Here is a 26695-nt window from a genome sequence, read left to right as displayed (position 1 = left end):
AAAGAGTGATGATTTGTTTAGCACCAATGCTCAATGGCAGCTCTGGCTGCCAAGTCCTGCTGCTTCTGGGAGAGAATATAGGCAGTCTCATTCCTTGTGTATTCTGAGTGCTTGCTTCAATATGTGTTTTGGTCCCATAAATAATCAACAATTTTGTGAGTTCAATGGTGCCAAGATTTTCCTTTGGCCAGGAGCAGGTGACCAGGCCAGCAGCAGCAGCTTCAGCCGACCATGCTGCTCTTATAAACTGGAGTGTCTCTGGGTCTGCCCACAGAGCTCTGCAGAGACAGTTATATTTGTATTTACTCAGCTAGAAGTGAAATTACACCATAATGTACGTATAGAATGTACGCAGAGAAGGATTTTTCACTGAGAAACAAATATTAAATTGTGAGAGTGTTTGTCCGTATTCTCTATTAATTGACTAACAGTTGGAAATGTATATCTACATCCCAGACAGCAACATGAAGCAGAGATAGCCAACTGCTTTAAACTGGCTTAGATACCAGAAGAAATATATCTGCAGCAGTGTTGTTTCAAACTAGCACTCAGTTAAAACTAGCACGGGCATCTCCCTCAGCTACCTTGTAACCTGCAGTAAATTCTGATGCTATGATTTCAAGAAAGATTGCAGAGAGGAAACAACTGGGAGAACATAAAATAAATTCAAAACTATTTTTCAGAAAAATATATCAGAACTTGCTAGAGAAATTATTTCCTAGGCATATCTTTCCTAGTCTCAGCTCAACTCCTCAGCACAAAATGTAGGTTAAAGAAAATAAATAAATAAAAATCAATCAATCAGACTAATACAAGGAAATCCATGCAGCCATAGTAGCATTGCTACTGTCAAATGTCTTCCTGAGTCCATAAAACCAAACACAAAGATCTCCACATACAATCTGCAACCTTCAAAAAGCAAAACGAAACCAAAAAAACATCTGAAAGCTATGGGTCAGGTCTTCAGCTGCTGAGAATGACTATGGTTTTCTTGCCTCCAGTGAAGCAATGCTTACATACTTTAGCTCAGACAAACTGTATTGAGTTGTACTAGTCATATTGACTGGAATACAGGAAGCTCCTAAGATCAGACCATGAGCTCTCCTGAAAGTAGTGATTGTCAGGCAAGTCAGGTGTCTTATCTATATCATCTGCTCCACAGCCATTTGTTATTTGCTGTTGATTAGACCAGAGTCAAGACATATTTTTTTTCCTATAGTGCTAGATCAGAGCAAGGTACAATTTTGTCTCTGTTGATTACGATTACTTTTTTAGTTTCCCTTGAAACATCACGCTTTGATCACTGTCAGGTACTGATCAATGAGCAAGATGGACTTTTGATGTCCTCTGTGAAGGCAATTCTTATGACTCATTTTCAGTGGTGGCAACTGTTTGCATCCTACTTCAAGAGCCTGTTTCATCACACAGTAGTGATGAAAAGGAGACATGGTCCTGGAAATCTTGATTTGTCATATGGGAAGCAAGACAAAACTTTACCTAGTCATATGTGACTACTCTGCCTGCTTTGGCCTTGCCCAATGCTCCAAACTTGCCATGGCAAGCAGCTTAGTTGAAGGGCATGTGCATGTGCAGAAACCTACAAAATAATGGGAATGATTCATTTAGTAATATTATCTTCTTTTGTTTTATAGTCTTTCTAATAAATAAGTGGTTTTAGCAATGAAAAATAAGTTGAACTACAACATCAGAAACCACAGGGTTAAACTGACTGGAGAACCTTTAAATAAAGGACACCAAGGAGGTAAGGTTTCACCTGCAGCTGGGCATCAGGATTACCCCAATTCTTCCTCCTGTTTGACTTCACCACTTCTAACTGGTCAGGTGGTGATGAAAGAGGCTGAGGTGTATACGGTCTGATATGATAAAGCTGCCTGGAGAGTCACATGAAAGAGGAGAGTCACAAATCTAGGCTGCAGCTGAGAATAAAGTCTCCTTTGATCAGGAATATATCATGGCTGTATCAGAGCATTGGAGACTCTCTTCTGTGCTGTGCTCCTCAGGAATCCTTCAGCTGTGCCTGGCATCAGGGTCACAGTGCAGGAGAGGGACCATAGTGAGATCCTGTGCAAATGCCTGAGGTACAGCTCAGAGCCTAGTGCGCCAAAAGACAAGACTGTGCAGCCCTCTCTTACAGCCCTGTGTATTTTTTTTCTCATTTTCTTACATGTCCAAAAAGGAATTAAAAAACTTTCAAACAGGAAAAAGAAAAAAAAAAAAAAAGAGAGAGAGAGATAAAAAATAACTTTAATTGCAAATAGTGGCAGAAAACCTGTGGCATTCAGTCAGCCTTTTTCTACCAGGTAGTAACTTAACTGGCTGTTTTTAAAAACTATTGCCTTGCCCTGTTAGACTCAATACCCATCACATGATTAATGTGCTGGTGTCTTATTAACTGCTGTGTTAGAAGAGCTTCCGTATTCACCACCACCCCCCTTCCCTCCCCCTGTTTGCTAAAACCTCATTGCAATCCTGCTGCTCTGACTAGAGGGTACTGAACCTTCCAACAAAACATCATAAAGAGCAAAGAATTACCGTTTTCCAGTAATCCAGCCCATAAATCAACCCTTGTGTTTTGTTCCGAGGACCGTGTGGGACTCTGCAAGTGCTCCCTGTGTTCGCATTCACAAGACAGGCTTTGTCTTCGGAAACAAGACAAGATAAAAAAAGGAAAAAAAAATAAATCAGGAATGGCTAAATCTTCCCCGCGTCTGGTTGATCTTATCTGGACCTCCCTTGCTGCAACAATAATTTGAGACTGTCGAAAATTGCCACCTTATCTGATTGGTGGTCTTACCAGCTGCTATTTTATCAGGACCCAGCTGGATGAGGAAAGTAGGACATGGCATGACCTTGGTATCTCAGCACCTGACCTCAATATCTAATCAGTCATGTGTCTCGCTGAGGCTGCCTCGGGATGCTGTGCAAGTCCCCTCTGGCATCTAGTCATTGACAAGACATTTGCTTCACCCTGGTGCCAGCCCACAGGCACAGGCACACACCGTGTGCACCCTAGCGTCTCTCCCCACAGCGCACCAGTGCTGCTGCTCCTGAGGCAGTAGGGGCTTTTCTGTAAAGCCTCAGCAGCCTTTATCCTGAACAGCCTGGTTTGCAGGACCACCCCCCAGCCAGAGACATTTCCTCATCCTGCTAGCATGGTAAGGTGAGGCCTGTAAACTCATTTCATTGGTTTTATGCAGGGTATACAGGATGTGTCTGTAAGTGCAACGAGCACTTATACCTGTGGAACACCACACACGACATCACAGACACCGCCTCAAGGCCTGTCCTAGGAAGTGCGTAAGTTTTGCTGCTTCAGAAACTGAAGGACAAGGTTTTTGCCCCAAACCTAATGGCCACTAACTGTGTGACTGGGAAATTGAGGAAAATAATTTCACACCACTTTGTATTCAGACAGATGGAGGATCACATTTCAAAGAACCCAGTCACAGCAGGGTTGTGGGGGATGTCATCAGTCCCAAGGCTTTCCCCTAGTGATGAAGGGGAGAAATTCTCCTTCTGATCCATTGGAGGAGCAGAGGGCCGGCATGGCCCCTGTGATCCTCTGCTCAAGGGAACAGTAAGCAGATCCATATTCTGACCTTCACCAGTCCTGCTCTTCCATTTCTGCTTCATGCTGGGGCTGGAGGAGAGCCTCCACCCACACCAGCATGTTCACACAGGAAGGTATACCCTTGAGGCAGGTCCCTGGGACGCTGGTGTACCCTCTTCTGCTGTCTGCTTGATCTTTCACAGTGGTGGAGGTTGCTCAAGGACTCCCTCGGAAGGAGCAGAGTCACTGCCATACCTCTGTACCTCCTAATCATGTTAGAGGCATGTACAGAATGACAAGCATGCTGAGGGAGAAGCCTGGTCTTGAACCACCTGAGATGTCAGTAGAGCAGCAAGGAAAAAACTGCAAGAAGTAAAACCTTAAGCACAGAAAAATTAACCATCCAAGGAAGATCAGAGTGCTCTAGCATATAATTTCTGAAAGAGAAGATTTAGATTTTCTCTTTCAATATTGTGTCTTTTCATTCCTTTATAGACATAGATTTATTATACATCATTTTGAAAGGCTGAAATTAGATTTGCATTATGTCAAGCAAAAGCCTTTGATATGAACCAGATTTTCTTTCCTTGATGTTTTTTGGTTTGGTTTTACTGTTGTTGTGGGTTTTTTTTCGTTTGTTTGGGGAGTTTTGTGTTTTTTCTTTTCCCCTGGAAATTACTACAGCTTTTTTGTTGTTGTTGTTCCTGCTTTCTGAGGATTCCAAAAAATCCTCCTCAACTCCAGAGTTTCTCACAAAACAACAACTTATTTCCCAGTCAGCTTCGTCCATCACCTCTGCTGCATGCAGTGACTGTTAACAAGGGTCTTAGACATATTCTTCACACACTGCAACCAAGCACAATCCGTGCCTTCTCTCCACACAGTAGAAGAAAAGATGGAAGTCTTATGCAGGAAGAAGTTTCTCTCACTCTGAGAGTCAATCTCCCTTTGCAGGGTGTAGGGGCTCTGGCAGGGGAGACCACAGGACGGCAATTGCAGGCAAACCAGTGCATCCTTTGGCCAAGTCTAGGTGTGCTCTTGCTCTTCCAAATTGTCAAAACATTGAATTGCATCATGTCTGTGACAATTCTAGTATTAAGTGTCAGATATCTACCTAAGTCTTGAGTTTTAGTCCTTGCAGGAGTTGCAAATTTTATTTTCAATGTTGGTATAATTTGCCCCCCTCCATTACCATTAACAACAATAATTCTAAGGAGAAGAAGAATAAGAAGAATTTACGATACATCTCTGTTCTGTTTGGGCTTTGCTACCTCTTTTTAAACTGTGGCTGACTGGAGTCACAGAGTTTGCCATTCCCTAAAACTAGATCTAAATGCCTTTAAGGAAAGGCAGATGCAAGAGATTCATTACTATATAAATTTATTTTCACAAACAAATAATATTTAATAACTTTGGAGTCTGGTTGTCTAGAGTGTGACAATACATGTGGCTTGGAATAGCAAACATATCAAGGAGGGTTGCCCACTGCCTACAGAGCACACCCCTGGACAGATGCTGTGGCAAATTCCAGTCTAAATAAAGCCACAGAAGAATAGATAAGCAATTGCACCTCAACACACGCAGATGCATACACACAAAAATGTCCCCTTATCAGGACCAAGATAATAAATGTGAGAATGCATCCAAGTGCATCTTAGTTGATTGACAATACATAACAGATTGCCTAGTGTACTCTCTGGGAGAAGTAGAACATACAATTAAATAGAAGTCGCTACTAAAAGCAAATCCCTCCTTTCTCCCCCCTAAAATAGATGTCAAACTCTGACTAGACAAATGTGGTATTTCAGGTGGAAAATTGAATGGACTTGATAGGAGTAATATGAACAGTTGGTCCTGGAAGAGCTTATAAACTGTAAATACTGCTCACTGCCGATGCTAACACAATGATGAATGTATCAAAATATTAGAATCAAAAGACTACTGAAATATATTTGCAGGGTTGTGGAAAGCGTGAAGAGAGGTAGTTGTCCTTTCCATTGCTTTATATTAATCTCTGGGTACTGGCTGATAGCAGGGGCCACAAGCTCTATAATTAGATTTTGGAAATGTATATAGGGAGGAGGAAATGGAACAATTAGGGTACACCATCAGATGCCCGTCCTCATCCTTTTTAAATGAGCCAGAAATATACCCTGTACTTGTTCAGCATGCAACCTTCAAGGGGAAAGGTGTCAGACACTGTAATTGGTAGAACTTGAATGCTGCTATACTGGTGTGCCTTTTTTAAGGAAACCTATTTTCCACACCAAAATCGATCCTGCAAGGTTGTTATCTCATAATGCACACCTAGAGAGGTACTGTGAGGCCCGAGGGTAGAGAATAGCAGGGCACCTCACAGCCATGGCTGTGCTGCCTACAGTGCTGCATCCTCTCCGGGGGGGACTCACTGCTGAGGCACACACTGTGTGGTAAAACACATGTATTTGTATGTGGAGAGTTTGGGTTTTGCTTTAAAATGCATGGGCAAGGCAGTGAAAATGTGCTAATGGTACAGCATCTGGCCAGGTCTGACAAGCGAACTGGGTGAGCATTTGATTATCCTTCTTGGGGTATTGGTAGGTGGAAGAGCCTTTGGCCTCCCACTCACATGGCACCTCCGAAGGGCATACTGGCTTTTGTTTAATTCTCCTGCTTCTATAAACAGCAGTGAAGAGCCAAAGAATCTCAAAAAACACCCCCCAAAAAAGAATATTTTTGGTGTGGAAAATTATTTGACATTATTCTTAAATATTTAAAGGACACTGTCTGCTGGTATGGAAATCCAGTGAATAATTTAATGCTGTTTGACAGAATCTCTTTGGGTCAATTATTCAGTAAGTGGATTAATACATTCTGACTAAAACAAAGAACATTGCGTTTTGGCGGGCATATCTAGTTACATCAGATATTCCATGTCACATTGCATTGCAGAGCATGCCAGCATAATCAAATGGGGCAACTTAGACAATGCAATCAGAATAATTTCCAAATATTTTTCCGAAGCTTCCTGTTCCTGACTGTTTCTTTACCTGGCTTGTCTATATTTATTTGTCTAAAAAGGAAAATAACACAGCAAGAGATTTGATCAACTTATAAAAAAATATCTAAGTTGGAAACTGCCAGCAACTCTTGACCTTGTTATAACCCTAAGTATCTTATCTATACCAAACACTTTAATTTTAGAACAGCATCTTTAAAGCCCCAGGGAAGAGAAAGAGCATCTCTTGATGCTTGACAGCAATTCTTTAGCACTGACATGGTCCAAAAGAGATATCCTTATCAAATCCTTCTGAGGAAAGCAGCTGTAATATAGGATCTCAAGGGCAATGGGGATACAATACAGGTTAAAAAAAAGAAAAGAAAAAAAAAAGAAAAAAGAAAAAAGAAAAAAGAAAAAAAGAAGGATCCTTAGGATTTCAAGAGATATATAGAAAGCCTCACAGGCAGCAGCTGTCTCACACCAGAAACAGTTTTATAGAAAAAAACTGGAATGGAGGGCCCTGCTTGTGTTTCAGATCACCAGCAGACACACCTCCCTCTCCTGTCCAACTTCCCATTCTTCTCCAACATACTGTGAAGAAACAGGTGGGACTTCCTTTTCAAAATCCTGCACTGCAAGGTGGGGAAGATGATAATTTCATTGAAGCAAATTAAAATTTGTAATTTCTATTTTTTGAGAAATTCTCACATTCTTCTATTTTCCTTCAACTAGAATGGAGATAAAAAGTTAATAATTTCATAACTTAATAATCTCTGTGAAAAAAAATATAATAATTCCGAAAGCAATTCTACGTTTATTTATTTTTTATAATTAGAATAAGAATATTGCAATGCAGTGTAAAACCCAAAACCAGCTGTGGAGGACAAATACTCAATTTCATGGTGATTGGAGTATAACATCATATTTTCTTCATTAAAATGAGATATTTTTTGCAAAAATTTTCCATTTCCTGCAGTCAACATTTTCAGACCAAAATCTTTTACCAGCTCAAAGGTATAAAGACAGACAGGCAAAAATGCATCTGAAGGCCTGAACAAAATCAGAATAAAAATCACTAGAAAAATAAAAGGTAGCTGTTCCTCTGCTCTCACAGTGGAGATGCTAAAGGCCTTTCTCATACCGTGTAAATGGAATTAAGCTGGTTGCACCCTTGTACAGCTGTGGCAAACCAGAAGAGACTCTCACTCTCCACCTGTGTCAGCAAAATCCTCCACACAGCATGGCTACAAGGGCACCTGCCTTTCTCCAGTGGTAGCTTTAGGACTGCAAAAAAGCACATCCAGGAAGAAAATTTAAAAAAAAAAACCAACAAAAACCACTTTTATTCTGAACATTTCCTAAGGGTGACACAACAGGAACCTTTCTTACTATATGTGTGAATAGAATGGATAAAGCCCCAGAGAAACTTGTGAGATTAATTGGAAATGGGTAGGGTCTTAGTCTAACCAAATTTTTTTGCCCATTTTTTTACGTTTGTGCTAAGACACCACAGTACAGCTCATGGTGATGCTTCATGCTAGGCATTTTAGACATCCAAAATGGTTTTCCCAATTCTATTGACTGGAAAATGGAGGCAAAGGGCAAGTAACTTACCTTAGTGGCGAGCAGCATGAACCTACACGGTAGCTGTAGCTGTTAGCAGGGTTGGAGTGACCAACACAGCCCTCAGATTTGCACTGACAGATCACAGTGCTTCCACAAAATTGACTTCTACATCCCGGACACACACGCCCCCAAAGAGCTCCTTTGCAGCAAAGATAAGGACCAGCAAGCATTGCTGGAAAAGTATGGCTCAAGTTCTCCTTTAAACCATTCAGTAATAAACATTAATATTGAAAACCACCTAAAAATGTGTAACATCAAGGCCTCCTATCCTCAACTTTTATGCACATAACTTTATTCTGCATCAGCCTCATTAAGCCTAGCTGAATAATTCAAAATCTCAAGTGTTTGGAGGGTTGAGGATTGAATAAACACAGCAGAAGGCTCACAGATCCTCCTTACATTTTTAAAACATGTACTTCCAAAGATATATTACAAGAAATAAGTTAAAGACAACAGTTCAATAGGCTGAGATGAGAAAACACTTGCTACTAAGAACCTCCGGCTTGTGTTGCCCAGCTGCCTTGCCTGACGTAGGGGCGTAAAAGTGTGGGGAAATACAGCTGAACAAACGAGTTTGGAATTTTCTAAATTCTGTCACATCACGATGAAAGGAGATGGAAATTAATTTCACAGAGGGTTAAAATATACATACAGGAGGGTATGTGTATCCATACCTTGGGAAGCTGCTTAGGCAAGAAGCAGGAGGCATTTTGTGGGCCTCCCCCCCATGGCTGCCAGAGCACGGGATGGAATGATGTGTCCTGGCACCACCAGTAGGTTCCATTGCCCGCCGGTGCCACCAGCAGGTGCCATTGTCCCCCTAGTACCACCAGCAGGTGTCAATGGCTCCTGGTCGCCTCCGCCCTGTCAGCTGGACACAATCTGGCGGGTGGGAAGGGGAGGGAAACGAAGGCTGAGAGAGCCCAGGGGGCTTGTGCCATCCTGCAGTACCTTTCGAGGGCATTTTCAGCAGGGCAGGGGGTAAAAGGCACCTCCAGCTGCTGCAAAAGAAACCCCGAAACAAGCAGTCTGGGCTTTGCCCTGGGGTAAATTCTTCAACCTGGAAAGAAAGGGAAAGCCTTGCCAAGAAGAAAAGAGTGTATGCCGAAATGTTTCCAGAGGTTTTGAATACCTCACAAGTTGTGATTCATTTCAGAAACACAGCCAGCCTCCTGCCCTTCCACACAGGCAATGGCATCTTGGTGCACAGATAGGGGAACCAGGGAGTAAGAAGAATCAGAATCCTAAAGGAAAGTGGGCAGGTTAGATGTGCAGCTCAAGCTGTGCAAAATGCCTTCCTTGGCTAATAGCATTAGTTTTAAAAATGTGCCTTTTAGGATTTATTACTACTAAAATGTCTGAATATCTGGTCTAGCAGACAGAGAGATGAGCCCAAATGTTTGCATTCCAGTGATGCAGAACGAGCTATCAGTGACCATGTCCAACCTCAAACAGCACTAGGAAATGGCTTCCCCAGTAATGTGTGTTCCACATGTTTCTTTTCTGTGCCAGCTACAGAACATCAGTTAGAAAGAGATCCAGTCCTGACAAAGGATATCTCACCTTCACATAAAATAACTAGAGATCTGTTTTTACTTTAATATACCTAATTATTTTATCATTAAATTTCCCTGTTAAAAAAGTGAACATTTTCTATATTCCTGATTTGGCCAGGTATTTGAGTGCTATCTCAAATAAGGGGTGGAATTGAAGCAAACATTGAAGGTTATTCACAAATAGGGAGCTCATTTCTGAACAAGACAACACAGAGACCAGAACTCTTTGTGTGGATGAGGTTTAACCCAGCATGATCTGCTGAGATCAGGGGAATCACTTCCACTTTTCACTGGTGCACAAGCAGAACTGGGGCTCCAGGCTTACTGAAAACAAAACAAATGCTGCTCTATTTGAAAGTAAACTTTCACAGGAAAAACACTTAGGAAGAAACATTCCAAACAAAATAAAATAAATTACATATATATATATATATATATATATAAAAACCAAAACATACTAGGAAAGATCAAATAAACAGTTGTGGCTTAACTGACACCTGTAACTTTATCTCTTTCTCTAGTTACAAGGGAAGGAGGGTGACATGACCAGGGGCATGCTCGTAGAAGGAGGAAATGTGGTATTTAACAGGTGCAAGAACCTGATAAATTATGGAACATGTAGAACATCTATTTCCTTACAAAATTGTCAAGGTCCAGTCTGTGGATCAGAAAGACATGCTTAAGATAGAAGCAGAAAAATGTCTTTGTTTTTTGTTGGTTTTTTGTTTGCTTGTTTGTTTTTGTTGTTTTTTGTGGGTTTTTTTTTCAGGAAGAGGGCAAAGGGAGGGGGGAATATCAGTAAAAAAAGGTAGTAGGTTGGAACTGTAAATCAAAATTTGCATTCCAGTGCTATAAAAGTATGGTGGGACATTCTGGCTTAATTTTTATCCTGGAAATCAGTTCAGAGTTGAATTCTCGTCTTACAATCAGAAATGTCTGTAGTATAATATCACACATGTTCTGAACACTGTGGGCTTTCTAGTCTGCTGGAATTTGGCTAAACAACCAACTTTCTTACTTGTCCCTAAATTTTATCATCACTTCCATGGAGGGGGAAGAAATAACCATCAGCCTGTGAACATGCAAAACACTGATGCTGACAGCAACATGAGGCTTTAACATGATGTACCATTTTCCAACAACACCCAGTGTCTCCAAGAATGGTGTTGAGCAGTCCTGGCCAGGCTGGAGGCTGCTCTCACCCTTGCTGTTCGTCCTCAAGGCTGTTCACCCTTGCTCCTAGTCTGAATCTGGTTTCCAATGGTGCTTCTGCTGTTCAAGTGAGGGCTTGTGATGGTATAAGCAGAAATACTTCATTATCTCTTCTGCCGTAGGCAAGCGTGGCTGAGTGCAAGTGCATTCCCATTAAGCCACGTGCATTAACTCTGTGCTACTAGTAGAGAGCTAGGAAGATACTACACAATCTCCAAATTGGTTTATTCCTTTCCTCCCATCCTCCCCTTGCTATTAGTGGATTAAAAGTGCAGTCTCTTTTTTTTTTTTCTTTTCTAAAAGGGGAAGGAAATGGCAGCTTGAAGCTAAGAGCAAGATTTCCCCATGACATAAGACAGCATGCTGCCCCTGATGGGAAAGGAACTACACTGATTTACATCCACAAAGACTGTAGCTGTCTAGTGTACTAAATATCCTTTGCCAGTGCTGGACCAAGTACTCATACAAGGTACAAAACTGTCCAGTGCTCACAGTATTGTGGGGAAATGTTTGTTAAAAAAAAAAGACAAAAAAAAAAAAGACATTGTCATGACATTTATTATGTGAAGACAAAAATAACATTCCAATCAATGTCAACAGGATCAGAATATGACCCTCAGAGAATATTTCACATTGTTACATCCTTTCATGAATCAGACAAAATTTCATTCCTGGGTAACAACCCTGGTTCATGATAAGAAAGAAGTGCTCTGTCACACCCTGATAATTAGTACATCACAGGCCGAATGTAAAACCAGGCAGTAAAATGACACTAAGTTTTTTGGCAGAACTTTGAGCTACATATAAACCATAGAGAAGATGATACAGATGAGACATGGTTATACTCTTTTCAGAGAGGCTGATAATAGAAGGTCAGCATCTCGGGATAAAACAAAATACTGCAGATAAGCTCACACTGGAAAGCAGTTACAATGCCATTGCCCTGCTACATATTCACACAGTAAAAATCTCAGCACAAGCAGCTTTGGCCATATACCTTTCTTAATATATAAAAACTGCTTCAAACCCACTAGGACTTGAATGGATCTCAGCAAGGTGGATACACCTGACCATATAGGATGAAGAAGGAAGAGTCTGTGGTGAAATATGCTGTTTCCAGTTTTTTGATTGTTTTTTTTTTCTTGAAACAGAGATGAGCATTTCAGTTTTCTGCAAAGAAAAATGCAGTGTCTTAAGCAGTGTTCTGAGAAAGAGGAAGGAGAAAAGGGAGGATACAAATCATATACAACACAGTGCAGATAAAAATAAAAACCCTAGGCAGTGACGGAAACCCAGGTTTCCACCCATTGCAGCAGAAAATACATTTCTCACACTGCACATCTGTACATTTTTATATAGAAGGCAAACATAAATTCAAAAACAATTTAAGGACAGCAGATAAACAGGTTAAACCTGGAGTCCTCAACACAAGAAGGACTTGTTGAAGCAGGTCCAGAAAATGGCCACAAAAATACAGAGGGCTGGAGCACCTTTCCTACAATGACAGGCTGAGGGAGCTGGGACTGTTCAGCCTGGAGAAGGGAAAGCTCCAACAGAGAACTTATAGTAGCCTTCCAGTATCTGAAGGGAACCTACAAGAAAGGAAGAACTGTTCACAAGGGCATGTAGCAATAGGATGAGGATCAATGGTCTGAAACTAGAGCAGGGTAGATTTAGAGTAGACAGTAAGAAAAAGTTCTTTACTATGAGGGTGGTGAAGCACTGGAGCTGAGGCTCCGTTCACAAACACATTCTAGGTTAGGCTTGATGGGAGTCTGAGCAACCTGATTTATTTAAAGAGGTCCCTGTGCACTGCAGAGGGGGCTGGACTAGTTGACCTTTAAAGGTTGACCTTCCAACTCAATGCATTCTATGATTCTGATTCTATAAATTGTCACATATACTCAGGTAGAAAAATAACATGAAGGTTTTTTAAAGACTTTTAAAAAATTGCTGTATAAATTAATTACCCAATAACAGGAAATTAAGCCCATTGCAAACTGCTGATTTAAGCACAAAGTCCAAAATATTAAGAAGGCCAGGGGATGTCTGGATCCAATGGACTTTTAGTCTCCATCCCTTTTTGATGCACAGAATTCCACATTCCAAAACCACCAGTGGGTAGGCCAAGGAGGAAAAAGGCTGTGACTCCCCCCTGCTGAGGACACTGCTGCGACAATTCACCCACACAGCAGCTAGAGGAAGGTTTGTTTGCTAACAGGGCCCAGGAGAAATTTCACAGCAAAAGCACAATGGGGGTGACACATCAGATTGCACTTTGGAGCACACAGCCTTGGTACCATGCTGCATTCCCCCAGTGGTACCTCCAATTCAGGAATTATTGCTAATAATAACTTTTTAGCCTACTTTCCTAAGGAAATGAGGCTTAGGCAATAATTTTGTCTGGCTGATTTCCCTAATAATTTTGAGCCTACTGACTGATATCAGCCAAGTGGAGCAGAGGGCCAGAGCTCTCAAAGATAATTATGAACCTACAAGTTTTGTCTTGAGAGGGAAAGGAACAGAAACCAAAGTATATTGCATGTTAAAGGAAAGGCTGTAGCATCAGATCATCATTTAGGTATCAGAGGATACACACAGAAGAGGTCTTCTGTAGATGCTTGTTGCACCAAAAAATTCAGTGGGCACTGACACTTTCAGAGACACCAAAATCAGTCAGCCCTGGATGCAAGCCTTCTTCCTTAGTTTCAAAGCCTGAAGAAGCACTTGTGCCCTATCTAAACACAGTTTCATGCTGACTGGCAATGAAATTTTCCATGTGAAGCTGTTCCATACGGTATTTCCTATTCTCAAAAACTCTTCTCACAAGAAGCCACTGAGACTGAAAGTATCTTCTTTACTTACTGAAAATTAGTTGATGTCTATTGTTTCTCAGTCTACTTTGGCTGTCTCTTCTTACCTTAGTCAATACTTGCAACACATTATAACACTGATACCATCAGCAACACCCTTTGTAACAGTCCCTTTGAATTCATTACCTGTTTAGCAGATTATAATGACCCATACCTGCTACATCAAATGGATGGTGCATTCCCTCTGTCTGTAACCTGTTGCAACCGTACATCAGCACCTAAAATTCAACATCTAAAAGCCGAGCAGACCAGACGTCACCCTGGTGAGGCCATAATAAATCTGGTGGATTTCACTGAGCTCATTTACACTTTCTGTCCTGAAGAGTTAAAAACCAACACGTGAGGGCAGACTTACAACACCAGTTGAGCAGCCCCCTTTTCCAGAAAATATACATCTCATTAACAAAAAAATTCCAACAAACAAAAACAAAACAAAAACACCAACAAAAACAAACAAAACAATCCACCTCCCCCCCAAAAACCACACATACAAAATAAAAACCCAACTAAAAAAAACCCAAAACAAATTAACAACAACAACAATAATGAAAACAAAACCTCATCAACATCTTGTCTATGTCCTGTTGAAAAATACTCCTCTTCGAGAAATCCAGGACATTCCTCTTTGCATTAATTGCCAGCTTATTAGTGGAATGAGTGTTGCCAGTCTTTTCTCAAGCTGCCTGGAGGTGAAGAGCCTCTTTCTTTCCCTTTACCAAAAACAACAACAAAACATCCCAAGAAAGAAGAAAAGAGAAAAAGGAAAGGGAGCTGCTGAGAGCCAGACTACTCATTCATCTTTGAACATTGGTTTCCATGGGAATAAGTTTAGTTCTTTGTGGAGGTTGAACAGCCCCATGCAGTCTAATGCCTCCAACATTACATTTGTGTGGTCAACTTTCCCTTGGCCTCCTCTTGTCCCTTTCCTCCTGATCCCTGCTCAGCAACAAGACTGGTGTCACAAAAATGAAGAAATAATTCAATAACTTAGCTGAACTAGGTTTGCATCAAAGACCATTGGCGCCTTTCTACTGCAACCAGTGAAACTTGGATGAAGCTCTCATAGCATAAAGCACAGTGTCTTCCAGTCAGCTTGTCAAAATGGTTCACAGAATCACAGAATCTTAGGTTACCCAAACTTTGTCTCCTTCAACTTTTCTGTTTTGAAGATTTCTCGCTTTTGCCCATTCTGCAACTCTTTGTAATTTTTCTGTTTTGGCAGATCATGTAGATCACGTGAGTCTGTTCATATTAGTGTTTAAAAGTGAATCATTACTTATACACCATGAAGGGAACAGGTTTACCAGCAACTTCAAAAAGACTAAGTAAACTCAAAAATAGCTTTTACATTAAGGTTAACTTAAATCAAAAAGCATTTTTCCTACATTAAACTCTTCAGAGGTGCACCTGCTTTACTCTTTACCTTAAACTAAGAACATGAGCAAAAGTAGCAGGACATTCCTGGAGGAGAGGGAACTAGATGACCTGGTGATCTCAGTCAGGACACAGCAAACATTACAGAAAAATTCCTGGACTGTGTATTTTGTACAATCTGACTACAATAATTTGCCAGTTGTCTTGTAATCCATTTTGACATAATTTTTTTAAAAAATAAACTGTTTATAAATCCATTACTCAGAGCGTGCCATGCAATGCATTTTCATACATTAATCCTCATCATTTTACTAACTGTCACAATTATTTTTTTCTATTAAAGGAATAAAGCAAAAGCTTGTTTTCATAAATCCCTGATAAAATATTTAGCACTTTCTATTGCTCCACTTTCAAATCTCCTCCTTCTTAAAAGCTTATAGGGTCCAAAGTTCTTTGAAAAAATGAACAAAAGAAAATATAATAGAAATTCATCAAAACCATTCACAGGCAGACTGTCCGGACTATGGGAATTTTCTTTCGTAAGAGTACTTTTTCTGTTCAGATTTTGATATGTATTTGTCTTTGCAAGACAGACATGCTGATGGATTTTCAGTTTTTAGGTCTAATTGCCTAATTTACTTTACCTATCCCTTAGAAAACTTAGCTGGAACTGCAGCATTTTATACAGTAACTTGGGATGTGCAGCTTGAAAAAGCTATTGAAGCACAGAAAAATTGATCAGTCATTTGATTGTCAATTCACACATCAGTGAATTATAGGTAGAGCCATTTTAGCCTTATCTTTCCTATAAGAATGTTAGCAATTCACGCCAATGAAGATCCATTGTGATAATGGCAGCAATAATGAAAGCTGGAGCTTAGACTATGCACTGACATTCATGGCAGTACCTCATCTCCCCTTACTCACAATAAGATGAAACGAGAAGTGTATTAGAAACACACAAAAAAATAAAACTAGGCTAAAAACTACCTTCTATGGATCCAGGTTTCAATGGTGCAAATGTGTTTCTTTCTTTCTCTCAAATTTCAACTCAGCTGAGGCCTTTTCCCACCTTCTCACTGCATTTCAGTCTTGGGCAGAAGAAAACAACAAGCACGACATGTTTTCTTGATAGGTCACTCAGTTATATGTTTCAGGAAAAAAAAATACACTGAATTATTTCTCTAAACAAAGGGAAAATTACAAAGCTAACATTTGGAATTTGCCAGGTCTAACAGAAACCATTTCAGACACCTGATAATAAGTGAGAGTGCACAGCACTTCTCAAGCTAACTACAAAATTCCTGGACAGACACTTTAGCCCAAACTGAGCAAGTTTAAGCCAAACATGGAGGGATAGTCCAACTTCTCGCTTTAAAGTCCTCCTGGCATGGAAATGTTTGTTGCTATGTATACTGTAAACCAGAGAGAAGACTTAGATTTCACGAAAACATAATTCTAAGACTAGGTGAATTGACACATTTGAGGCATTTTATCAGAAATAACCAAAAGTACAGAGGATAACAAGAAAATTGATAAGCCATTTCCACTTCTGTTGTTCTTTGGCCTCCAACACGTAACAAGCCAAAACTGACAAGCATTAACATTTTGCAGAGAGTCTCCATTAGTTTCAGTTCAGCATGAACCCGCTGAGAGAGCAGGAGTTAATATGGTCCAGTATGAGAAAGCCACCAAAGCTGAAGCAGCCCAGGATTTTTAGAACAAAAATTTTGTTCAGAAATCATCACTGAAGCCTGAAACAAAGCTAGAAGTCTCATAGATAGCCTTTATGGACAATTAACTCTTTTGGTTATGAAGTTATCTGGGAAACATGTGTACAAAATACATTGTGTCCCACTGTATTTAATGCCAAAACAACTAAGCAAAACTGTTTTGGTGAGAGTTTCACTTACTTTCCAGTGTCAATTAAAAAGAGAGGCACTCAGCACAGCTCGGGTCAGAAGACAACGTGTGCCTCAGCCCCACTTCAAAAAGCTTCCACCCACCTCCCTGATACAGAGGAGGGTTAAAAGGAGGTGGAGAAGTAACCTCCAAAACCAACCAGGATGGGAGAAGGAGGGGGTGAATCTCCTTGGTTTTAAGCACAGGGCCTCCTTCCAAAAACAGCAAGGTGGAGGAGGATGTGGGGATATTTGTTCTTTGACTTTCTACTCAGCAGTATGATGGATGGGCTGCTCCCCTGGAAAAATAGACTCAAAGACCTCCATGCAGCTCTGTCTTCTGTTGTGTTGGACATGAACCACCAGAACCAATGGAGAGAAAAAAACGTTATTACTCCTATACTTCCACAACTGTGTTGAGGGTATGTACCTTAAAGGTTGCATACCTGGGGTCTAGTCCATGGCCAAACCATAAATCCGGGTAAATCCTGCCACTGTTTCATTAGGGCAAAAATGCCATTTTGCAGTGAAAAAATAGAATTGTATACCAGCCAGCTTGTTAAGCCTTCATTTTTTTCAGTTTTTTATAAATAATTCCAGTTCTTAATATGTCATGGAGCAGTCATAAATTGGGAAGGACAGAATCTCACATTCATTTTACAAAAGGACAAACATTATCTTCAAGGATGTAAAATACAGAAGAAACTCTATAATTGGAAGCTCCTACTGTCTGTGCAAATTCATGTCACAGAGGAAAAGATTTGGACTCTACAAGTTAGAGTTAAAATTTTAATACCTAGGGTCTTTGATGATTGTGTCTTGATTCATTGTATTTTCTCTCTGTAAATGGCTTGTAAGCTAGAAATTTCTGCAAGGCTGTCAACTTTCTCAAATAAATCTTTTATTTTTATCTTATTGATTTGTTTTCCGGAAATATTTTCCTTTCTTTCTAATGTTTTATTTATCTAACAGTGTTCACATTTTTATCCCTAGAAACCTTTTCTTTTTTTTTTCTTTTTTTTTTTTTTTTTTTTTTTTTTTTGTCGCTGTTTGTTTTTTTTTTTTGCTTTTGTGTTTGGCTGCAGAAAAACAACTTGCATTTCAATACCAATACTTTATTCAGCTGAATGTCCCAAAGTGCTTTACATTTAATTACACACTCATAGCAAAGTAACCATATGACAAATGTGGCCTTTGGGATCTTCAGAAAGGGGAAGAAGGCAAATCTTTCACAATCAGACCATCACACACAAACATGTGCCACCCTTCTTACAAATGAGCACCACTACAGACTCTATATTTGATGCACAGGAGATAGCTGTGAGGAAATGGAAACAAGAACACACAAAAAAAGACATTGTTTTTCGACATTAAGAAAAGGTAGCAAGCAGCTTCTAGGATCTGTGTCTTATCCTGATTCACATGGAGAAACACAGAATACTTGTTTTCACCCAGAGGTATATAGAAAAAGACATGCAATGAAAGGTAGATACCTTGCATGTATTTTGTTCAGTTTATAGCATGTGCTGCTTTACTTCTCTCCTCATCCTAATCATTTTCTTCTGTGACAGTTTTCAGAATAGTTTGCTGTTAATTAAGTGATGAAAAAAAAGCAACTCATAAAATATTTGCTGCAGACAAATAAAAAATTTATTTGGAAATAAAACTGTAGTTTTAATAATAAAATTGTCTCATTTTAGCCTCTTCTCTCTTACTTAATGAACAAAATTAATAAAGATTGTAGCTAAGATGCATAATTTTCACGACTGCTGCAGAAATTTTCAGAGATTATGAAGTCAGTAAGAGGTGTCTTTGGTCGCATGATACTTTTAGCAATCAGAGGTTCAATAATTTAAACAAATTATTTTATCATCCTGGGACATTCCTAAAAAAGCTCAAATTTAAAAAGTATACAGAGGGTAGCCTTGTGCAGCCTGGTCTAATGTGGTGTCCCTTCTCATAGCAGGAAGGCTGGAATTTGATGATCTTTAAGGTCTTTTCCAACCTTAGCCACTCTATGACTCTGATTCTAGCATGTGTCAGCCAATTCACATTAGACACATAAAGTAACAGCTTTCATTTCTTTATGCAGGTTTTCTTGGTAGCTGTTTACTGAAATAGCTGGACAAGAGAAACATTTAATCTGAAACTGCATAGTAAATAAAATAAATATTAATGTATTTGTCAATGACTGGTATTATGAGATTATCATTCTCATTTCACAGATAAGAAAGCCCTGGCTAAGGGTGCACTTACTTTTCTTGGACAAATTGATGTAGAAAGTTTACAGCTATGCCTAGAACAAAATCCCAGTCCAGTGCTTTGTCCATCACATTACTGTTTCTCAATGGTGGATTGCAAATGTTCCTGCAATGCATGACATTGAAATTGTTAAATAAGGCTAAATGAAATAAAACCTAGCTTCCCTATTCCATTATGTTTAAAGGTCACCTATTCACAAGTAACTATTCAAAAAACACATTCACACAAAAACCCTGTAGCTACTACTAACATCTTTTTGTTTGGTTTTCATGCTCGCTTTAAAGCCAACGAAGCAAAATCATAAAATTGCTTCACTTGATACTGAAGCTCACTATGTTGAGCAGAAAAACAAAATAGTGCATTAGGACCTAGTGTTCCTTCCCAAATATTTGTGCCTCTTGAAGTCTGAGAAAGACAAGCTACTTTCCCAAATGCTCCAGATTCAAAATGAACCCAAACCATGCACCCCGCAATATCCCTTACTTACACCTCAAATGTACCAGTTTACAATAACCCAGAGTCACCTCGCAGAGTGAGGTAGTGGTGCCAGTAGTGCACAGTCCTGTGCAGCACTTCCCTGGGAGCAATCCTGCACACATCTTGTGGATCCTCTACCACACACAATCCAGGGGCTAGCTCCAATGCACACACATCTTCACATCATGTGGTGTTGTGGCACCTGTCCTGAGCAAGTCCATGGGGTCCTCCCTCTAGTTTCTGTGTATTATTGCCTTGAGGTAGCACTGAGGTAAGGCCACCTGCAATGGTGAGTATGTCTGGTCCCATGTACCATAGACCACACAGCATTGGGTGTTGACCATGAATAGCTTCTATGTATTTCTATATTTAGCTCCCTGTCTCAATATTTCTTAGAAATATGTCTTCAGCCTCTGAAATCTGAGCAAACAAAGCAAAGCAGGCAAAGCATTACCAAAAAAGTAAAGGCTATTTTCAAGCTAAAAAAACATCAGGAAAATGGCTTTTTTAGTTCACAGTTGATTTTGAGTCTGTTCACTATTTTTAATGTCATTGTCTATTGTTGTTGTGGTTTCTCTAATATGACAGCCTTTCTCCCGCAATCCATCCTCAAGCCCAATACGTGATGCAACAGCTTTGCAGATTACTTTCTCTTTGGTTTATGCCTTCCACCCAACCTGTCAACGTTGCACTGAAAGAGTGAGAAAGAAAAATTTTATAAAAATAGGAGAGTAGGGGGTTAGTTCTTTGTACCTTTTAAAATTCTATTTTTGACACAACATACTGTTTGAGAAATCAAACATTACTTTCATAGCATAACATGGTTCTAAATACAGATAACAGCGTAACACCAAGGCACTTGTAAGCCAAGATGCTCAGAGGTGATGGGTCTTTTAAAAGTCTCTAGCTCCTCTCAGTGAGTGTCTGTTAACAGAAACAAAACAAATTTAAGTAGAAACAGAAGAACTGGTTATGGGACTCAGATTTATAGTTTATATAAATATAACTACCTTCAGTTTTGCAGCTGAACTTGAGCTTAGATTTGCATTAAGTGTGAATGGTATCCCACCACTGAAGACCATTCTTGAGGCTATTTTCCATCTTAGGGCTTTTCTGAGCCAAAACTAAACCTCTCCTTCACTCATATCTTACAACAACCAACTTCCAGGGCACTGGGACACTCAGTGTCACAGAGTTAGGAGTGAAGAATTTGGGCCAGCAGCAGAGACCCACTCACAAACCTGTAGCTCACCATCAGTAGGCAGTCAGTGTCTAACTGGAGATTTACCAGGTACTTTTGTCCCATCATCCAAAGGAAGAGACATTCTTCCTTTTCCTCTCTCACCCTCCCTCTCTGTGGCACCTCTCTGCCTGTTTCTCTTGCAAGCAGATCTGCTCCTCTGGCCTTCAGCCCATATATATGGATTCAACATTTGCAGTTTATGATTAATTTGACCCCACAGTTTGCTCTTCAGATTACTCTAATTCTCTCTTTTCTTCCAACATAAACTATAATTTCTGCTTCATTTCATGTCCAGTTTGTAGTTGCTTCTTGCTATTTTTCTGTCTACTCTCCAGTGATGAGCCTTTCCTGCCTTATTTGCCCTCCACATACAAACACTCTTCAGAAAAAGTCACCCAGTTTCATTTATCTTTAATTCTTTTTTTTTTTTTCTGATCAAGGCACAAAGCCAAAATATTACATTTAACAGACAGAGCAATATTTTACCAAGCTTATACTGAAAGTCAATGCAGCACAAAAATTGCTCTGCTAGATGAATGTAAGACCAAGTTTTCCTGGCTTACTCTGGTATAAGGAAGCTGCAATGAAGAGAAGAAAGATTATATATTCCAAATCATCTCAGCTACCCTCTTTATCATTATTATTGCCTCAATTTTCTACTGCATTTTAAAGTATATTCTAAATGGAATATTAATATTAATTTCTTTCTTCTTCACGAGAGTTCAGATAATTTGCGATAATTAAGGGAGAGAGGATAGGCAAATCCATTGTGGGGTTATAAATCTCCAAGGAATGTGTTATTTTTGCATTTTTAGTTCTGCTGAAAAATGTAAATGCTTCAATTAGTGTAAAAATCAGAGGCTGTCTCTCTCATTAACAATGAGGCCTCTAACCTCTCACTTGTCCATATCTGAATCAGACAATTCTTAAATGGGAAAGTTGGCCCATTTTCCTAAACATAGAAATTACTCTAAAAATAAGTAACCACAACATAAGTTCCTCTTTTTTTCCCCTTTAATGAGCTAATTAGTTTCCACAAAAGGTTTGTCCAAATAGGTTTGTGCCCTGTTTTATGTGGTGGGGAAGCCAGTGTGCTTGTGGATAGCATTACGATAGACTTGAAGTGAAGAAAACAGGGCTGAGTGTCTGCAGTGCTGGGAGGAGTCTCCTCAATCTAAATATTCCATGGTTCATAACAAAACTGTCAATAAGGGAGGTGAGGGCAGTTTTGCTGCTGTGCTATGCTATCCTACAGCTATCGCAGCCTGAAAGCTCTTAACGGCTGATTGAAATCGATTCATACACAGGTGGAATGTTACAGATCTCTCTTCTCAGCCTTTATAAAGGGAGATTTAGTGGGAGATTTTTTATTTATTGAGAGATTCGTATTATACCAAGTTCAATACTCCTCCAGTCCACAGTTACTCAGAAAGGCACACTTAAACAAATGCCTGATGTATTCAACGTGTATGGGACCAAATAAATCAGGGGAAAAGAATATAGCTACTACCACACACATCCATTCTGCACACATTCATTTCTAAGCCGGGAGCTGGGAGTCAAGGAGAAAAGCACTGCCTGGACTGATGATTACATTTTCTCAGTGAATAAAGCTCATATGTGCAAAACAGTAATGCAAAATTACCTGCTCCCTTTGCATAAAGAAGGTTCATCTGCAACGATTTAATTAATTGAAGGATTAGCCTTCTGCTACCATTTTTGACCTGAGGTTTTTCTGTTAATTTTCTTTTTACTGGTGGATCTTCTGGGCAGTATGGCACAAGCAACCTCATAGGGTTACAGCACTCTGGTGTATTATCAAGGCCATCAGCCCTACTCACAGCTTCTAATCCTTAATTTCTATCACATATTATTCAAATTAACATTTTATAAGGATTTAATCTGTTTTTAATATAGGAAATGGTTCAGGCAGAGGTCCAGTTGTCCAAATGCATTCAGAATGTTGACCCAGTTTGCATAGAGGTAGCTTTGTTTGCATAAAGGAATTAGTGTGGAGAAAGGCCATATATATATGTATATCCTTGTGCCACACCCTGCAACCATCATATTTCTCGATCACCCTTCAAATCCATTCTGTGTACTGCTACCAAAATTATCTTCCTGATATGATACCACTTCTCCTCTGCCTGTTCTTGACACCACTTGCAGTCACTCTATTGCATCATATCTATTTGATCCCAGCTCTTCTCCACTTGTGTTAGCTTCAGTCAGTCCATCTCCACACTACCCTCATTCCTGGTCTGTGCTAAATTCCATAGTGGTTTAATACTTAAAAATAATTTCTTAAACATCTTCTACCACTTTACGTTCAAATCAATCCTACTGATACTGTTACAAGTACCTGAGCAATCTGCTTTTTACTCCAAATTCTATGTTCAGCTCAGGGTTTCAAAATAATTTATGCCATGGTACTAAAGACTGTGTAGGGTCTGGTTCAAAATTTCACAAGAAAAGCACCAATCAAGGCCAATGGCCATAATGTACTCAGATCCAATATCCTCTCTCAGCAAAGGTTAAAGATCCAGCAAAGTTGTGCTAAACTTTGAGCAATGGAAGTATATGAAAAGGAGAAAAGTTGCTAAAAAAGAAGGTAAAAGAGGTAGCTAAGAGAATTAAACCCTTATGGACAGCACAGGGACATCAAAAAAACATCTTATTGAAAGAAGAGCTTCAGTGCCTACTGTCTGTTAAAAAACACTTGAGAAATAATAAAAAGAACCAGGCTTGGTGAAGCAGCGAACTAAAGATTTGGGAAGTTAAAGACTTTGAGAAAGCATCATTCAAAAAGCAGAAGCTGTATCCAAATGAAAAAAAAATAAAAAGGATCATAAACTCTGCCAGATTAAATGCAAAAATATAATCAGGAAAAAAAAAAAAAAAAAAAAAAGCAGTTTAAGGAACAGTTGGCTGAAGCAATCCAAAAGAATACTAAATTTGTATTCCAGCACACCAGAGCAAAAAGTCTGCCAGGCAGGCAGTCTGGCAGGCAGGTTGAGAACTCAGATAGTCTAAGGCTGATGCAGAAAAGCAGAATGAATACTTGCATCACTGCTCGCTGTAGAAGAAACTGAGGATATTTCCTCACTAGAAGGCAATTTTCTTTTTGGAAGGCAATGCTACAGAGGATCCATGTGAAACATAAGTGACTGTGAAAATTCTATTGTAAAATTAGAATGCAAGGGCTAATGAATTGTCTGAACTGAACGGTATTTAGCCAAGAGTCTGAGAAAACCCAAAGAGGTAATAGCTGAATCACTAATAGGGGTATGTGGTCTCTTCAATTTTTTTGCAAGTTAGCTTGTTTTAAAAGTTAACTTTGTTAACCTTTTGGGCGCTATGAATGTTGAAGGCTAGAGAATGTGGTATCTGGGAGGATCCAGAAAGCTTCAAACCTGAAAGCTAATAACTCTAGTGCATAAATTTGTAAAAGCTACAATAAAGGACAACTTAACCTAGGATGTATGTTTAAGTGCCATCTACGTGGAAGAACCAATACCAGTTCTATTAGGGGAAATTCTGCCTTGTAAAATCCATTAGAGTTTTTCAAAGTTGACAGGCATATGTGTCAGGTAAGCCAGTCAAGCAAAGTACAACTGGATTTTCAAAAATGCTTTTGACAAAGTCTTCCATGAATGATTTCTAAAGAAATGGAATAAGAGGGAAGGACTTGATAAGAATAAATAATTGGCCAAAAGACTTGAAACAGAAAGTCTGTCCTTGCAACAGAACAAATACTCTTCACAGTGAAACAAAACGACAGGCTCTGAGCTGACAATTACCATTTGGGAGTGAGTGCTTGAGGTTACAATAGACAGCTCCATGGAAGCCGATGCTTAGTGCTCAGCAGCAGTCAAAAAAATAAGTCAAATCCAAGGAATAAAAAGCAACATTATGACTATTCATCTGCAGCTTGAATTTTTTTTTCAGTTAGGGTCCCCTCAACTCTAAAAAGGACACATTTAAAGCTGAAAAAGTTCAGAGAAAGATCAACTATTATCAACTATGGTAGGGTTTATAGAGTTCTGAAAACTCAAGAATGATGTGGAGTGAGTGGATAGGAAAGGATTCTTCACTGTCTATCCAGTGCAAGAACCAGAGAGTGTCAAATGAACTCAGAAGAGCTAGACTTAAAGCAAGCAAAAAAAATGGTCCTCACAGAAGAGAGATCTGTATTACTTGGCACACCCTGTTCAATATCTGAACTATCTGTTTTCCAGAGCAAGGACTTAATGTTGTTCTGTAGCTACCTTTTCAGATCCAGAATCTGAATTAGGCTTTTTGGAGCTGTTAGTACAAATCAGTAATCATATATATTCAGTTGACCTCATTAATGTGTTGATTACAGACTTAGGGGTCAGTTGATAATAGGAAACTTCACTTTAGCAAAGCACCTGAACAATTCATGCCTTCCAGTTCTCTCTTTGCATGAATTCAAAATGAAGTAACACTATTGGTATTCAGGAAGCTGTTTCAGTTTAGACCAGGAGTTGCCAAGGGTAGAAAAAAAAGCTAAGAAGACAGCCTACAAAACGTTGTATTTCAAGCAATGCATGCACATCAGTGACTGACCTGTGAACATGAAAAATAGGCATGTATCGTATGAGTGTCTGTACGTCGCTTAAGGTAGCCATTTCCAAGGTTTGCTTGGAGCAAACCTTCCTTTTTCATCCTGTCCAGAGACTACTTGCACTGTGTCTTGTTTTTGTATTATCTTCTGTACTCCAGTTTCTTGTGTCATATTTTTACTATGGGAGGTAAGATGAGAAGTATCTTCCTCTACCAGGTGTGGTCCAAGACAACTGGAAAAAGGAATCCACTCCAGATACTATCCCTGCCTAGAGAAGATAACTGACTTCACCTGACTCAGAGCTAACAAGAGAGGAAGTTAAACATTACTCAGTGCCCCACAGAATTGTAGAATGGTTGAGGTTGGAAAGGACCTTAAATATCATCAGGTTCCAACCTCCTTGCTATGAGCATGGATACCTGCCACTAGACCAGGCTGAACAAATCCTCATCCAACCTGGCCTTAAAAACATCCAAGGAAGGAGCTTCACCTCCACGGCCAACCTATTCTAGCACCTTACTACTCTCATGGTGAAGAATTTCTTCCTGATGTCTAATCTAAATATACCTCTTTTCAGTTTAAAACCATTACCCCTTATCCTATCATTACCCTCTCTGGTGAAAAGACCCTCCCCAGCTTTTCTGTAGGCTCTCTTCAGGTACTGGAAGGCTGCTATAAGGTCTCCCCAGCGCCTTCTCTTCTCCAAGCTGAATAGTATCAACTCTCTCAGCCTGTTCTTATAGCAGAGGTGCTCCAGCCTTTTTATCATCTTCATGGTCCTTCTCTGGACCCTTTCCAACAGCTCCATGTCTTTCCTGTGCTGAGGGCTCCGGAGCTGTGAGCAGTACTCCAGGTGTGGCTTTACCAGAACTGAGTAGAGGGGGAGAATCCCCTTCCCTGGGACCACACTTTTGCTGAAGACTGGACGACCCTCAAAAGCAGAGGGGAAATGTCCTTTCACATCCATGAATGCAGATCCAGAGTCATGTCATTGATATCATGCCAAGGTTTACACTGATACAGCATTCAGTC

Source organism: Chaetura pelagica, unplaced genomic scaffold (genome assembly GCF_000747805.2).
Source record: "Chaetura pelagica isolate M959 unplaced genomic scaffold, ChaPel_1.0 scaffold135, whole genome shotgun sequence".
NCBI lineage: Eukaryota > Metazoa > Chordata > Aves > Apodiformes > Apodidae > Chaetura > Chaetura pelagica.
Note: the sequence above shows the minus strand (reverse complement) of the source record.